We start from the raw sequence: 16,026 nt of genomic DNA, 5'->3' as shown, positions 1-16,026 counted from the left end.
AAAAATTGTTTTAAATTTCACAGAAAGTACCTTTACAAAATTTATAATGATAATAGAGTAGAAAAATCAAAACCCAATTTACAATATAAAATATAAGAAAAACAAAACATTTGGGAATAAAAAAAACCGAGTTTTAAAAAAGGTACCGAACATTAATATCCCTCATATTTTTTAAATTAGAAAATATTTTTAAAAAATTTATTGGGGAGAAATAAAAATTATTGCATCATGCGGTGAAAAAACTTTTTAAATTTCTGAAAAAATGGGAAAAAGGGTTTTAATTAAATTAACATTGTTGCACCCAAGGGATGTTAAATTTAAATTTTTTTTTACATCAACCCCCATATAAAACCTTTTGGAATTTTATTTACGGGAAAAAATTCCCAAAATCAAACCTTTTTTATAACGTTTTCGTGGTTACAATAACACATTTTCATTCGCATCTTTTAATGAAAAACTACCCGTTTTCAGTGCGAAAAAGACGGGGACCTTTTTTTTTTAAAATTCAAGGACAAATTTTTTAAAAATTTAAATACTGCATTGTATCCTTTCCCTTAACGAAATGCCAAAATTTTAAGGGTCAACTTTTATCGTAGAAATAATAAAGCGCCCGAAGGGCGTTTCATCGAAATTAAAATTTGATAAAAAAAATTTTACAATCAATAGTAAATAATGCGTAAAAAATAATTTTTTTCCCACAATCGTTTTTGGAAGGATGAATAAAGAAAATTAAAATTTGGCAACAGAAACATCTGATAAAATATAGGGGAAATTACAATTAGGATTTTAACAAAAAAGGGCACGTCGGGGCCCGGATACAAGGGAAAAAAGAAAAGAAGTTGCAGCTTTTTTTTCTACTACAGCAGAGGTGAAATTCCTAAAAACCTATGTAAAAAATTTTATAAAAAAAAATACAAAAACATTAAAACAAGTTGTAAATGGACCCCAAATGTAAACCCAGGGGTTTTTCCCTTTGGTTTACCCATAGGGGTTAGTAAATTTTTTCCCCGATAATTTACAAGAAAAAATAGAAAAAACGAGTAAGTAGAGCGGGCATAGAAAAAATATCGAAAGCTATACTTTGAAAATTTTTAAATTTTTTCCCATTTGGGAAGACGGTTTTTTAAAACAAGGTGGTAGATAGTTATTTTAAAAATAAAAAAGCCGAATTAATTATTGAAAAACCAGAATCAAAAAAAATTGCGAGCAAAAAACTTATCAAGGAAAATTTTGAAAATTTAGAAAATACCCCAAAATAATAACGATGCTTCACTTTGGGAAAAAATGATTATACTTCCACAAAATTTTTGGGGGGTTCCCCCGGGAATATGTTGAAAAATTTTATCAAGATGCGATGGCTTTTTTCGGAAAAGGGAAAAACCCGGATATTTTTATTACAGCCTTGTAACCCAAAATTTGGGCCCCAAAAATTAAAAAAAATTTTATTTCCCAAAATTAAACAACCTGCAGATGGGCCCAGATATATGGGCTCGGGTTTTAAATAAAAAAAAAAAATTTTTTTAATGTGTTACTTTAGAAAAAAAATTTTTTGGTGAATTTTTTAAAGGCATAGGGTTATGTAAAAAATTTTCCAAAAACGGGGATTACCACATATACATTTTTGATTCATTAAAACAGAATTGAAAGATATCAAATTCTGAAAAAGTTGAAAAAATTTTTTTCTGCAGAAATTCCGGTCCTAATGAAAAGGGAAATTTTACATAATTTGTAATTTAAAAAATATGAATTTATGGGCCATGTGGAAAATTTGGGGTTTTATAAAAAAATAAATGTTCGAAAAATTTTCCAAAAACCCTTTTGACCTTTAAAAAATATGGTGAAGTGGTTTTCCCCAATATCGTGAAGAAATAAGGGTTGCTGTACGGGAAAGGGGGGGCCCCCCTTTGACGAATGTTGGTTTTAAAACGATACGTTGTTCCCTTTTTAAACCAAAAGCTCTTAATTTTTTTTAATAGTCATTTAAGGGTTTAAATGTATCAAGTACAATCTGGGAAAAATTTATATAAAAATATTTATAAAGGGAAAAATGTGCACTGTAGTTATTGGGGAAAATAAAAGATAAAAAAATAAACCATGGTGAACTCCAAAATTTATGAAGCTCGATAGTGGGCCCCTGGAAGCAAGTTTGGGGTTTTTAAGCAAACCTTTTCAAGAAAAAAATTACGCTATATTTTGTTTTTCCGGTTCATTTTTAAAAAAATAATGTTATAATAGATGATAATATTAAAAATGAGTGATAAGATTTTCTGGGAGAAAGAGTAAAAATGTTTTAGATTATTTTTAGTTTAAAGCCGAGATGAGGGAAACAAAACAATATTTTATAGGATATTTCCCTCTCAAATTTTGTATTTAAAAAAAAATTATAATTAACGGGGAAAAAAATATTAATCGTTGGGGTTTAAAGTCAAAATATTTCAATTGTATTGGGCGTATTATTCCGTTAGCCCATCTCAAAAAGAATTGTTTCTTTTCGTTACTTTTTCTACCGTTAAAAGGGCTACAAATTTTTAAGAATTAAAAAAAGTTAATAACGGATACATCCCAAAATTTTACGGTGCCTGTTTTGCATTTGGAATCATTTGAAGATGATGAAGAATGGGATCGGGCAAAGAATGAAGCAAAAGGTTTTGGGTGATGCCAAGACGGGGCTTCGTAATTTTTTCGTACGAATTTTGATTCCGTAACCATTCATCCCAAAAAAATTTTTGGGGTGAGTTTAAAAAAAATATTCGGAAATTTTTAAAAAGACAATTTGGGGCCTACAAAAGGAAAAAAGAAAGGGTTTTAAATTTTTATTATTAATTTTTCTTTAAAAGGAAAGGGGCAAATATTTCTAATTTTCCGAAATTGAACAAAAAATAGGAAAAACCCCAAATAAACGACGGAAAAAACAAAATTTAAAAAAGATACACGTAGGTAGGGGGAAAAATATGAACAAAATTTAAAACGAACAAAAAAAAAATTGTTGAGGGTATTTTTAAAAGAAAAAAAGTAACAATTTAAAGATAAATGTTTTTATTTGGTGGTCCAGGGGGGATTGGGAAAACTTTTTATTTTTACAACCTTTTATTATCTCCCTTTTAAAAAAATAGAGGAAAAATTTAAATTTAAAACGATGGGGGTTTACCGGGATTTTGCAAATTACTTTTCCCAAAAGGGAAAACAATACAAAAAATTTTTTGGGTTCCCCGTCCTCTTTTTGCTGATTCTACATCAAAATTAAAATTCAACAAAGGGCTGAAAAATTTTAAAAAAATTGATGTTTTTTTTAAAAGACGGAAAGTTTCCTTTTGGCACCCCGTAGGGATTAGAAAAATGGGTCGAACATTTCGCGACATAAGCCCAAAAAGATTTACATTTGGTGGTAAAAACGTTCTTCTTGGGGGAGGGTTTTTTAGACAATTTTACCTTAAAAGAAAAAGCTACGCGTTTTGGGAAAATTTTAAATTTTCAATAAAAAATTTAGTACTATGAAGATTTTTAAAAAAATTTTCATTTACAAAAATATGAAAAACTTTACCCCAGGAAAAAGAAATTTTCCCCAATTTTTTCTAAATTTTGGGAAGGTTCTTTAAAGGATCATTTAGGGTAATATTCATATTCAAAAAAAATGATAGCAAAAGCAAAAGGGGGAAAGGGTTAAAGGGAAAGGGCCCGGGGACATTTTAAAAAAGAAAAAATATAAAATATGGTAATTACGTTATTTTCTCCAAAAAATGTCGATGTTAATTTAAATAAATTTAAAAGTAGTTTAAATTTATTGGAGGAAAAGACAGAAAGAGTTTTTTTACAAGTATAGTAATTTTGAAACTGGAGTAATCAAGATAATATGAAAACCCAAAGATAGAATTTTCTCAAATCTTAAATCCAACGTGCTTCCACCCCCCCCGAATCGCTTAAAAAAAACACTTAAAAAATTTGTCATGCTTATTAGAAAACTTAGATGAGCGAAAAGGGGTTTTTGCAATTTGGGACCAGATTTCTGTTTAGATTTTAAAAAATAATTATTACGCTGTGAAATTTTTAAAAAATAATAAAAAATGGGAAAAAAATAGTTTTTTTAATCGTAACTTTATATTGTGAAAATATTATACCCTTTACTTTTAAAAAAGAAAATTCCCCGAAAATTGGCTTCGCTATGACAATAAATAAATTCACAAGGGAAAACTTTCGATAAGATGGCCCAAAAGATCTTCGGAAAAAGAATTTTTTAAACACGGGCAAAATATATGAGCTTTTAAAGAGTTTGTTTTTTGGGATTCGTTGAAAGTCATTTTTAAAGGGGTATAATCACTACAAAAATTAAAAACTATGTTTTAAAAAAAATACTTTATAATAAAAAAAACCAAAAAGAATGGTTGATAATTTATTATATTAATGATATCAAAAAATGACATTGAAATAAAAATTGATTTAAAATTTAAAATTTTTAAAAAAATTTTTTTTATATAATAATTTTTTTTATCGTTTTATTTTATTATTTTTGTAATTAATAAGAAATAGATTTTTTTTAAATTTTTTTAATAAATTTTAAAAATTAGTTAAATTTAAATTTAATTTTTATTTAAAGATGGGGCGCGCGGTTTGCCGCGCTGCGTGCTAGTCCATCTGAAAAGGGCATTTACACTTTTTCGGGATATCTCGAAAGTATTTTTGTCCCCTTTTTTGGGGATGGATTGGGTTTTTCGTTGGGTTACTTGGAGAAAATGTCGTCCGCGAAGATCGGCTTTTTTACGTTGGGAAACCCAAAGGGTTTTAGAAAACCCCCCGGGTTTGGGAAAAAATTATGTTAAAAATTAAAGGTAAAGGGTTTTTTTTTTCCTGGGAAAGGGTTCAAAATTACTCATCAGATAAGTTCCCCCGGGTAAAGTTTCCTTTTTTTGAAAATTGGGTTTTTGATATTTAAAAACTTTAATATTATAAAAAATTGATTTCTTTTTGTTATATATTTTTTTGAGTTTTAAAGTTTTTAAAAAAAGAAAGGAAGGGAAAAAAAGAAGACAAAGAGGGTTTTTTTTAAAAAAGTGAAAGAAGGGAAGAAAAAGGGTGTTAAAAAGATAATTGGGGGGGGGTAAAATTTTTTTATTATTATTTTTATTTTTATTTTATAAAAAAAAAAAGTTCGACTTACGAGATTTTAAAAAATTCCCAAAGGGTTCATTTTATAAAAATATTTAAGAGGGGTTCCCTTTTATGTTATTCGATAAGAGATAGATAAACTGATTTCAGTTTTCCGTTCCCCAAAAAGGAAAATATTCTCGTGGGTTTTTGTAAAAGGAAACGCCAAAAAGAAAAGGTTTTTTGGGTGGAGGTTTTGTTTTTATGGTGGAAAGCCGTTCCCTTTAATTTTTAGCACTGTCGCGGAAATAGAACTTTTTCCCCAAGACTCTTTGGAATACACTTTCCTGTTTTGGAAAAAGATTGTTAGGGTAATTTTTAAAAGATTTTTTAGCATTGATTTTAAAAATGATATTGTTATAAAGTTTAAAAAACATTTTTCGATTTTTCGTATTTTTTATGAAAAAAATTTTTTGGGAAAAATATTTTTAGAACATTAAATATAAAAAAAAAGGAATCAGTCTTATACGGGCGTTGAAAAAGAAAGAAATGATGGAAAAAATTTTTTATATTATATTCAGGGATTTTATGCATTTTAAGTTTTAAGGGAAAAAAATTTTTTTTATGCAAAAGTTTAAAAATATAAATAAAATAAATATAAATTTTAAATAAATAAATATAATACAAAAAAATCAAACTTTTGATTTATTTGATTGTGAGTCAAAGTGAAGAGCTTTTAAATCCATGTTTTTTTAAATTTAAAAGATTAAAAGAAACATGATCATGTTTTATAAGGATATATTTAAAATGCCCAATTTTTGCCCATATGTTTAAAGTAAGATAAAATTTGGGTATATATAACATATTAAACTATATGATATTTTATATGAAAATTTCTTTAGTATTTAAACCAATCCGAAAAACTTTAACCTAATTGTATTTTTTTTATATACTATTTTTAGAGTACTTTTTAATTATTAAATTTAGAATAAAAACTTTTTTAAATTTTTGGATCTTTGTGTTCACTTAATTTTTAAACAAAAAATTTTTATTTAAAAAAAACCCTTTAATTTTATTTTGGGGATAATTTTTTAAAATATTTTTAGGCAATCCTATGCATTTTTTAAAAGCTAGAAAATTTAATTCTTTTTGGTTTGAAAATAAAAATATATTTCAATTCCTTGACATCCCTTTTTAATTTACATTTTTTTAACGCATTATAGCTGCAAGAAAAAAAAAATTTTCTGGTGCCGTTTGATTTTATTTTTTTCGGTTATATACATATTTAATATCTCATATTTAAAATTTTTAATTTTTTAAAATTTTTAAAGTTTTAAAATTTAAATTTTTAAATTATTAAAAATTTTAAAATTACTAATTTATAAATTAATTAAAATTTTAAAAAAGGGGCGTTGACCCCACGCGCTCGACACGAGACGCGCACGCACGCAAAAAATGGATTGGGAACCAATGAATGATGAAAACCATTGCACAAGAGGTATTACAAAAATTTAAATTTAAAAAATTAATTTAAATTTTTGGGGATTTATGTATTTATAGAGAATTTTTTTTTTTAACTGTGTGTTTTTGTAATCTAAAATTTTTTATTTTTTTAAACATTTTTTAAAATTTTTATTAATAGGAAAACTATGGGGTGTTTTGTATAATTTTTATTAAAAACAATAAAAGTGAAAACAAAATAATTTTTCATTTAATTTATTTTTTTATATTTTGGGTTTTTAAGGTTTTTGGTTTTTTAAAAAAAAACCCCAAAATTTTAGGGGGAGAAAAACCCAAATTAAAATTTTGAGAAAAAATTGGGAAAAAAAGGGAAAAATATTTTAGGGTTAATACTCATAATAGAGAAGAGGTTTCATAAGAAAAGTCTACTATATATTGTTTTAGTACTAAGGGGATTTCTACTTGTCCAAAACTTCAAATTATTGAAAAAAAGCAAGAGGGGTGAACTTTTAAAAATTATTCACGTCCTTTTATTGTAATTCCGACTGTGATTTTCTGATAAAGATATTAAATAATGAATACATTTTATTTTTTTTTTCCCCCACTTCACATCTATGAGAGTTTAAATTTTATGAAGTTATTTTTTATAAAGGAATTTGGGGTAAAAAAGAGTAAAAAAGTCTTTACCCCGGAGTTGTTGAAGAAAACTAAAAAAAAAACCCAAAATCCATTTGGGTTTTTTTACAAAACACCCCCCCCCCCTTTTTTTTTCTGTTTTTATTGTTTCAAAAATTTTGAGGGGAAATTTAGATTTGAACACGAAACTCCCCCCCCCCCAAAAAAAATTTTTTTTTAACCCCCCCGGAAATTTCCCCCTTTAAGGTTTTTCCCAATTTAAATTTTTGGCAAAAAGATATTTTTGTGGTTTACAAAATATTTCATTCCCAAATTTTGACACCCAAAAATTTTTTATATAACCCCAAATTTTGAAAAATTAAATTTTTTAATAATTTTTTGCATTATAAGGTTATTTTTTATTTAATTAATAATTTTATTTAAAAAAATTTAAAAGTTTAAAATTTTTTTAAAATTTAAAAAAAAATGAACAAATAAAATTAATAAAAAAAATAAAAAAATAAAATTAAAAAACAAAATTAAAAATTAATCAATTTAAAAAAGTAAAAAATTAAAAAATTAATTTACATTCAAGAATTTTATTTAAAATTTTTAGAACTAAAAAATTTTTAGAAAATAAATTTCGGGAAATTAAAGAAATGTAATGTTAATAAATAATAAACATGGAGATGGGAAAAATTTTATTTCATCGAAATTTTTTTTTTTAAATCTGTAAAAAAAAAATAAATTTTTTCATTTTTATTTTTAGTTTTTAAAATTTTTTATATTGGGGATATATTTTTATATTATATTAAATGGAATTATTAAAATTTAAAACATTATTTTAAATTTTATATAAAAAATATATGTAAATCCCAGCAAACACAAAGTAATAATTTAAAATATTAAGTTATAATTTTTAATAAAATAACAAAATTTTAAAAGCATGTTTTATAAAACTTAATTCCCTTTTTATTTTATATTCTTCTTCTTATAAGTGTTATATAACCCCTTATATTTTTGAATGGAAAATTTAATTTTAAATTTAAACAATTGGGTTTTTTTGTAATTTGTGGGGTTTTACATATAATTTTTTGTTTTAAATTTTGATAAAAAATAAATATATATAATGTTATTTAAAAATTTTTTATAAAATTATAATGAGTTATAAAACATTTTTAAATTTTATTATTATAAAAATTATATATTTTATATTTATTTAATATTTAAATTTTATTTATTGGGTTAATAAAAAACCCAAATTTTTTCGTTTTCTTCAAAAGAAAAAAAGATTCAAAATAAGGGAAAATTTTGAAATAGATTTGGAAATTTTTAAATTTGAAAAAATAAGCAGAATAAGAAAAGTCTTTTAAAAAAATAAGGGTTTTACATTTTAAAAGTCTTAAAAAATAGTATATTATATATACATATTAAAAATAATTTTTATATATATATAAAATATATATATAATATATACCCCTAAACAGTTGTTTTTTAGGGGGAATAAGTAAAAGTTTAAAGTTGTTACGTTAAAAGTTCATATTTAAATATGGTTTTTTATATAAAATTAAATTTTAAATAAACACAAAAAAACAGTAATATAAAATTAATTTATGTAATTTTCCTTTTCAACAATCTAATGCAAAAGTAAAATGCTTTGGCCCCAAAAAAATTTTATTGTGAAAAGGAAAATTTTACCATTAATGTTATGTTTTTGTTACTTTGTGTTTTCCGGGTTCCTTTAATTTAAATTATATTTTTAAATAAATATGATGTTTTTAATGTTATTTTTTTTTTTTTTGTTTTCCGGTTTCCCCGGCGAAAACCAAAACTTAATATTTTGTTATTCAAAATTTTTCCCTGAAATGCATATAAGGAATGAAAACTAATTAAGATTCAAAATAATTTTTTTGTTAAAAATTTTTTTTTTGACCTAAAATCCTCAACAAAGGATTCAAAGGGAATTAAAAAAAATTTTAAAAACATTAAAATAACAGGTTTTTCTGGGTATTTTTATTATAGTAAATAGTAGTGGCGGATCCAGAAATTTGTTTAAAGGGGGTTTGATTTGCCCCCAAATTTAAAATTTTTTTTTAGATCAAATAGAATTTTTTTTTTTATTTTAAACGGTTTTAAATCAAAAATTGATTGGAAATAAAAAGTGGAAATTTAAACATTGCCCAAAAAAATTTAAATAAACATTTTTTTATAAAACTTTTGAAAAAAAGGAAACTCTAAGTGGAAGGGGATCCATGGGTTCCCTTTTGGATCTGCCAGTTTTAGAATTTGTATATAATACATTTATATTTTATTTTTATTTTTATTATTTTTATCATTAATTTTAATTTTTATTATATATTTTATATTTAAAATTTCATTTTCTTGGCTAAATTTCTTTATCCTTATTTTTCTTTTTAGAGGGGTTTTATTCCTTTTTAATTAAATTTTCATTTGCGTAATTTTGGGCCCCTTATCTTGCGTATATTTTTACAGAATTTACTGTTAAGGGGGGGCCGGAGAGACGGCCCCAACTCCCATGGTTAGCACCAAAAAATATCTAAAAAATAGGGACGTTTCACATATACAATTTATAGGTTAAACACCACACATGTCTAAAAATGACGATACAAAAAAATTTCGTGAAAATTTTTTGCCCCGTTTTCTTATTTTTGGTTTTAAAAATTATATCAAAAATATTTCTAATACTTTTTCAAAATTTTAGCGGAACCTATCTTATTTTGTTTCGTACAAACAGCAAAACTTTTATATTTAAAAAATTTTTTTTGGGTTTTAAGACAGAAAATGGGAAAAAAAATTTTAGGTTTTAAAAATTTTTTTTTGTTTTTTAAAATAAAAAAAAGTAGGTTCCCACCTTTTTTTCTGTTTCGTGTTTTTTTAATTTTGGAAAAAACATTTTTTATTTTATTAAAACCCAAAAAAAAGGGGTTTTGGGGCAGAAAAATTTAAAAATCATTGTCGATTTAAAAAAAGGGGCATCCGGGATCCCTTAAGTATGCCGTACTAAAAAAAAAATAAAATAAAATTATTAAAAAAAAACAAAAAAAAAATAAAATTTAAAAATAAAAAAAAGTAAAAAAAAAAAATAATTTAAAATTTTCAAATTTATTATTATTTTTTAAAATTAAAATATTTTTCTTAATCTTTGGGATAAATGTCTTAATTTTTGAAACAGTTTAAAACTTATTGTTAGGGTACAGTTTCAAATTTTAAAATAAAGTATATATATTTTCTTTTAAAAAAGGTTTTTCCAAAAAATTTTGGGAAAGTACCCGCGTGATTTTTCGTGTCAAAAGAAAAAAGCTTTTTTTTGGGAAAATTGGTCTGAGCAATTTCTTTTTTTTGAGAAGGCTTTAAATTAATGGTGAGCGGGCTTAAATTTTGGGGAAAAGAACCAAGAAAAGGGGCACCCGACGAAGGGCGGGTGGGATTAAACGTGTATGCTTTTTTTTATTTTGCTAAAGATATTTAAATATGCATATCAAAAATTTTTTTTTTCAAAATTTAACTTAAAAAACTTCATTTTGAAAAAATTCCCAAAAGATATTAACGATTTTAAAAATAAAAAATTGGGAAATTAAAAAAAATGGAAAATTTTAATCCAAGTTTATTTTTCCAAAGTTCTAAAAACTTTTTTGGGTTGAAAAGGGCCCCATTTTAAAAATTTTTAAAAAAATATATTCCAAAAAGTAGCTTTTTATCTGTATATATTTCATGGGTTACGCAATCCGTTCGCGCACCGCTTTTCCTAAAAAAAAGTGAAACTAGAACGCTCATTCGTTTGTTTAAAACATTTTTATTTAAAAAAGGGGCTCAAGACGTAATTTTGTCAGGGGGAAAAAGTTGTTCTTTTGGCAAAGAAAAATCACGCTTTTTAATTCCCAATTGCGAATTTTGGGGGCCTGTAATTTTTTATTTAAATTGTGACGAAACCCCATTAGCCGTCATAGTTGCCCCCGCCTGTAAACGGGCCCCTTTCGGGGCCACCCCCGAACACGTTTTAAAAAACCGCTTTTCGCCCCCCCCGGGCACTTTAACCCCCCCAAACCTAGGAGAGTGGGGGGGCCGAAGGGTATAAAGAGCGGCGGGAGGAGACTTTGGCACCAGCCGTCCGGGGGGCCCCGAGGTATTTGGGAAACACTCCTCAACTCCGACACTCCCCCTAATTCCCGGGGCCCACGAGCGTTTGGCGTTTTCAGGGCCCAGGGGGTTCTCGGTCACCCGGGTTTTATCCCTAAATCCCCCCCGGGCCCAAAGAGCGTTTTTCGTCGGCAGGGCCCAGCGTTCTCGGTCACCCGGGTTTCCCCTCCGTTTAAAACACCCCGGGCCCACGAGCTTCTCGTCGTGTTTGGCGAAACGTTTCGGTCCCCGGGTTTTTGTCCGTAAGTTTACCCCCGGGGAAGAGGTTTCGTGTGAAAGGGCCCAGCGTTATCGGTCAATGGGCCCGTCCGTAAGTCACCCCGGGCCCCCGAGCGTTCTCGTGTGCAGGCCGAGCGTTTTCGGTCCCCCGGGTCTGTTCGTAAATCACCCCCCCCGACGAGCGGGTTTTCGTTTGAGGCCGAGCGGTCCCGGTCACCGGGTCCTGTTTCCCTAAGTCACCCCCGGGGGGGCGACGTTTTCGTCGAGTAGGCCGAGAGTTTCGGTCACCGGGCCTACCCGAAAGTCCGGGGGCCCGACGGAGTTTTTCCCTTTCAGGGCGCCCGACGCGTGTCCCCGTTGGGGAAAATTTAAGTAATGTGGGCTGCGTCCCTAAATCTGGTCGCGTCTCGTCCGTAAAAAATTTCTATTTTCCCTCAATTCTTTGAAAAAAGTCGATCCCCCGGGCCGTATAGTCTGGTCGCGGTTTTGTCCGCAATCTTCCTATTGTAATTTAGTAATAAGGTGTCCCCCCTCCGTTCATTTGGGCGTTTTTTCTCCGATTAACTTACGTGGAGTGTGGTTTGAATTCCCCCCCGGGTTAACCACGGGAAAGGGGGCCCCAATAAAACTCTATTTTTCCCGAGGGAACCGTGGTCATTTTCAAATTTTGAGTCTTTCCCCCCTTCCCGAATCCTTTGGGACCGGCCCAGCCGCCGTGGCCCTCGGGAAAGGTGGGTTCGTTTCAAAAATATACCAAATTTTTATTTTTTTGCATTTAAAACCCAAAAAAAAACTAAAAAAAAAAATTATAAAAAATTTTTTGAAAATTTAACCCTATTTTAAAATTTTTCCTTGAAATACCCACATCAATTAAATATTTTTTATATATTATTTTTTTATTAAATCTTTTTTTGAAGTAATTAAAATATATTTCCCAAGGGTATAAAAATTTGGATTTTCCCAAAATTTAAAAGTTTAAAAGGCCTTTTAATTTTTAAATAAATTTTTTGATATAAGGAGGCCCAAAAAGAGCCAAATCGCGGATGACAGTGCGGGTTTTCCTAAAAAAAATAATTTTTTTTTAGGATTTTAAAACGGGGCACAAGGCCGTGACCCAAGGGAAAAAATTTGGGCCCTTTTGACAGAACTTAATCCCAACGAAAAATTTTTTTTCGTTGGATAACGCATGTCATCCGCGAGGGGCTCTTATTTCCTGTCTTATATCTTTAAAAAAATATTTTTATTCCCGAGCCTTGGGAAATCTTAATTTGTACACCTGGGGTTTAAAAGCGTTTGTTATCAACATTATTTCATTTTAGCAGAGAAAAGATGGAAACGAAAGGATCGAAAGCCCCAGTTGGGGGAAAAGCAGTCGCCCCGGGAAAACGAAGGTTCTCGGGTTCGATTTCCCCATTCAGCGACTTTTGGATCTATATTTTTTTCGGCATTTACTTATTTCCCTAGGGGGGTGAAAGGGTTTTTGAAATTAAATCTCAAATATGAGATTATTTAAAATTTTAAAACTTGGCCGTGACCAAGTTTAAAAATTTTGGGTCCTTGGGGGAAAGGAAATTAATCCTTTAAAGAAAAATTTTGTTTTGTTAGGATAAAGCACTGCATCCCCTAGTTGGGGTCTTATTGCCGTCTTTATCTTTTAAATTTTTTTTGTATTTTCATATAATATTGTGATATGTTTTAAAATTAGATTTAAATTTTAAAAAAAAAGAGAGAGAAAACTTTATGAGTATAAGAAAAAATTCAGTGAAGTGTGTGTGCGTGTATGGGTAACGCAAATTGGGGGACGTGGGGTGTGAAATGGGAAATTCCGTATAATTTAAAATGTATGTGAAAAAGGGGATGTGTATGGGTATGCAAAAGTGTGATAAGTATGTGTAGGTGTCCCAAACATTTTGTTTTAAAATGGGGGTGGGGTCAGTTTTACAAAAGGTTTTTGGGGGGTTTTTATGTGTGGGAGTGTGATTTGGGTATGGGATTTTTGGGTTTGAAATTTTGGAAAAATGTAGTGGGGTTTATATGTAAATGAAGGGTGCGGTTTTACGTACCCTGGGGGGGTGAAATGAAAGGGATATGGGCAGGTGATGGTTTTTTTGAGAGAAAATTTTTTTTAGTTTGATTTGGGTTTTTATATATAATTAAAAAAAAATTAAAATATTTTGATTTTTGGGAAAATTGTATACCCGTATTTCTCATTTATTCCAAAAAATTTCATTTTGTCACCCTTTTGGATATCCATTTCGTAATAATCATCTTTTACAAAATTAACAATGTGGACTTCCTTTAAATTTTAAATACCGTTTTTAATGATCCGCATCCAAAAATTTTTTTTCAATTTGGGTTTTTAGGGATAATGCTTAAAATTAGTTTTGATTTTATCCTTCTAATACTGTAAAAAATTTTAATATTAAAAACACAAAAACACACACATACATTTTACCAATGAAAAAAAAAAGGTATAAAAAATATATAAAATGAAATTTATAAAAATAATTTTATAATATTATACAAAGAGATGTTTTTTTAATTTAAATTTTTATGTGTATATGTAAAATATTAGAAATATTCTCTTTTTGTAAATATATGAAATTACAGATGCGATTGAGGTATTTAATAAAATCACAAAGTTTAATTTTTGGCTCGAATTTATGAATTTTTTTATTTTTTATTTTCCTAAGTCGAAATTATTGTGTTATTTAAAATTTGTAACTCAAATGGTATATTGCCATTGTTGTATAATGCCACCTTTGGCGGTTTTTTTTTTTTCTTTTTTTTTTATAGTGAGGAAATTTGCTTTAACCAACAAACCGTACTGACTGGGTCCTGAGGGAGGACCCAGAAGGCGTGTGTGGGGATTCTCCACCTCTAAAGGAGGTGGCCTGACTCAAACCTAAAACCTCACTGAAACCCTTGCCTTGACGGGTATTGTCACCGGGAACCGCTTTCGCATAACTTCCAGTGGACACCCTCGGCCATGACCCCTTTCGGGGCTCTTCACCCTGGAAGAAGGTGGTGTTTCTCCAGGTAACACTCTTCCGTGCACACTCTCCCTACCTGGGAGAGGGCAGCAAGAGGGAGCCGGGTTCCGAACCTTCTCTCTTCGTCCCAGGGACAGCGTGCAATGAGATTGGAGCCCTCACTTCTCACTCATGCCGTCCCCGACGGAAGCGGTGAAAACCGCCCGACAATAAACAACAAGACGTCACACTGACATCACCAGACTGACAAGACGTCACATAGACTCACCAGACTGAGACGTCACAGGGACATCACAAAACTGGAACACGATGCACAACATGTACACTACCACAAGCGTGACCAAACTGATTAGGGACCACAGGCCCAGCCCACAATGGGCTAACATATAAAGCGCAGAGGCTGAACCACATAGAGTGGGTGAAAAGATAGTAATTCACCCACAACAAAAGACAACGAGGTTGACTAGCGACAACACTAAAGACTACAGACAGAGAGCGTAACCGAACCTGCCAGTTCCGATTAAGGAACAGATTGCAGGCCGCAGCTCCCATAATCCACAGTGTACGAGGACTAAGACTAAGACAGAGAGCGTAACCGAACCTGCTTGCCTCCCACAAGGAAGGACGAGTGCAGGCCGCAGCTCCCATAACCACATTAAACGTGACTAACGAATAGACATTGAGGAGGTCGAGGGAACCGCGGGGTCACCTAACGGCGCCCCCAGCGACACCTCGGCCTCCGAAACACACATCGCCTCCGGAGGACCGCCCTCGAGAGAGGGCCCCTCGGGGCGCTGACGACCTTGGAGGGAGGAACGCACGCCAGTCCCCATAACCCCTTGGGGGGGGGAATTATCCTCCTCGCACAAGAGCCAGAGCGGCTCTGTGCTGTGAGGGCTTACCGGCCTCTTTACACGACAGACAGGAGGGCGGCGCCACGCATTTGCTGCCAAATGCCCCTCTGACCGCAGCGATAACAGCAACCGCTGTGATCGGCCTCAGATTCACACCTATTCGCCGTGTGGTCAAAGGCATGGCACCTAAAGCATTGCAAGGGGCGGCGGGCGAGTGGCGTAACCTCAATTGCACACCACCCCCACTCGACGCGATGCTCCCGGCCTTGATGAGCCTACGCGCGGCCCCGGCGGACAACGGACCCACAGCGTCCCGACGTCGGAGTTGGGGAACAATCGAATGTCCCCCATCCTAACCTCGCCCGCGTCACATCCGTCGCCGAAAACCACTCTGAAGGATATCCTCCTTCGAGATGAGGCCATAAGCCCCCTCAGCCGAAACTCCCCCATGCGGGAGGGGCGACTTACCTTAACTCCGCTCCCAGCAGAGAAGTCCACCTCCCGCAGCTTGGACGCCAGCTCCATCCGCTAATTGGAGGAGTCCCTTCCTTGGACGGACAGCAAATGCTGCCGTCGCCTCTCGACGCAGCCGCATCGTCCGTATGCCCAGTTTGGGCAGGTCCAACTCCTGCTTTGCCTCGCGAAGA

At 31.0% G+C, this 16,026-nt stretch overlaps 1 pseudogene; it reads right to left on the bottom strand.

The window, feature by feature from the left end:
• Nucleotides 1-15,173, bottom strand: part of LOC146719793 (uncharacterized) — a 31,731-nt pseudogene extending 16,558 nt beyond the window's left edge.
• Nucleotides 15,174-16,026: the final 853 nt, after the last annotated feature.

The sequence above is a fragment of the Nylanderia fulva genome, unplaced genomic scaffold (genome assembly GCF_048542155.1).
Source record: "Nylanderia fulva isolate GAGA-0341 unplaced genomic scaffold, ASM4854215v1 Scaffold860, whole genome shotgun sequence".
NCBI classification, from domain to species: domain Eukaryota; kingdom Metazoa; phylum Arthropoda; class Insecta; order Hymenoptera; family Formicidae; genus Nylanderia; species Nylanderia fulva.
Note: the sequence above shows the minus strand (reverse complement) of the source record. Positions and strands in the feature narration are given on the sequence as shown.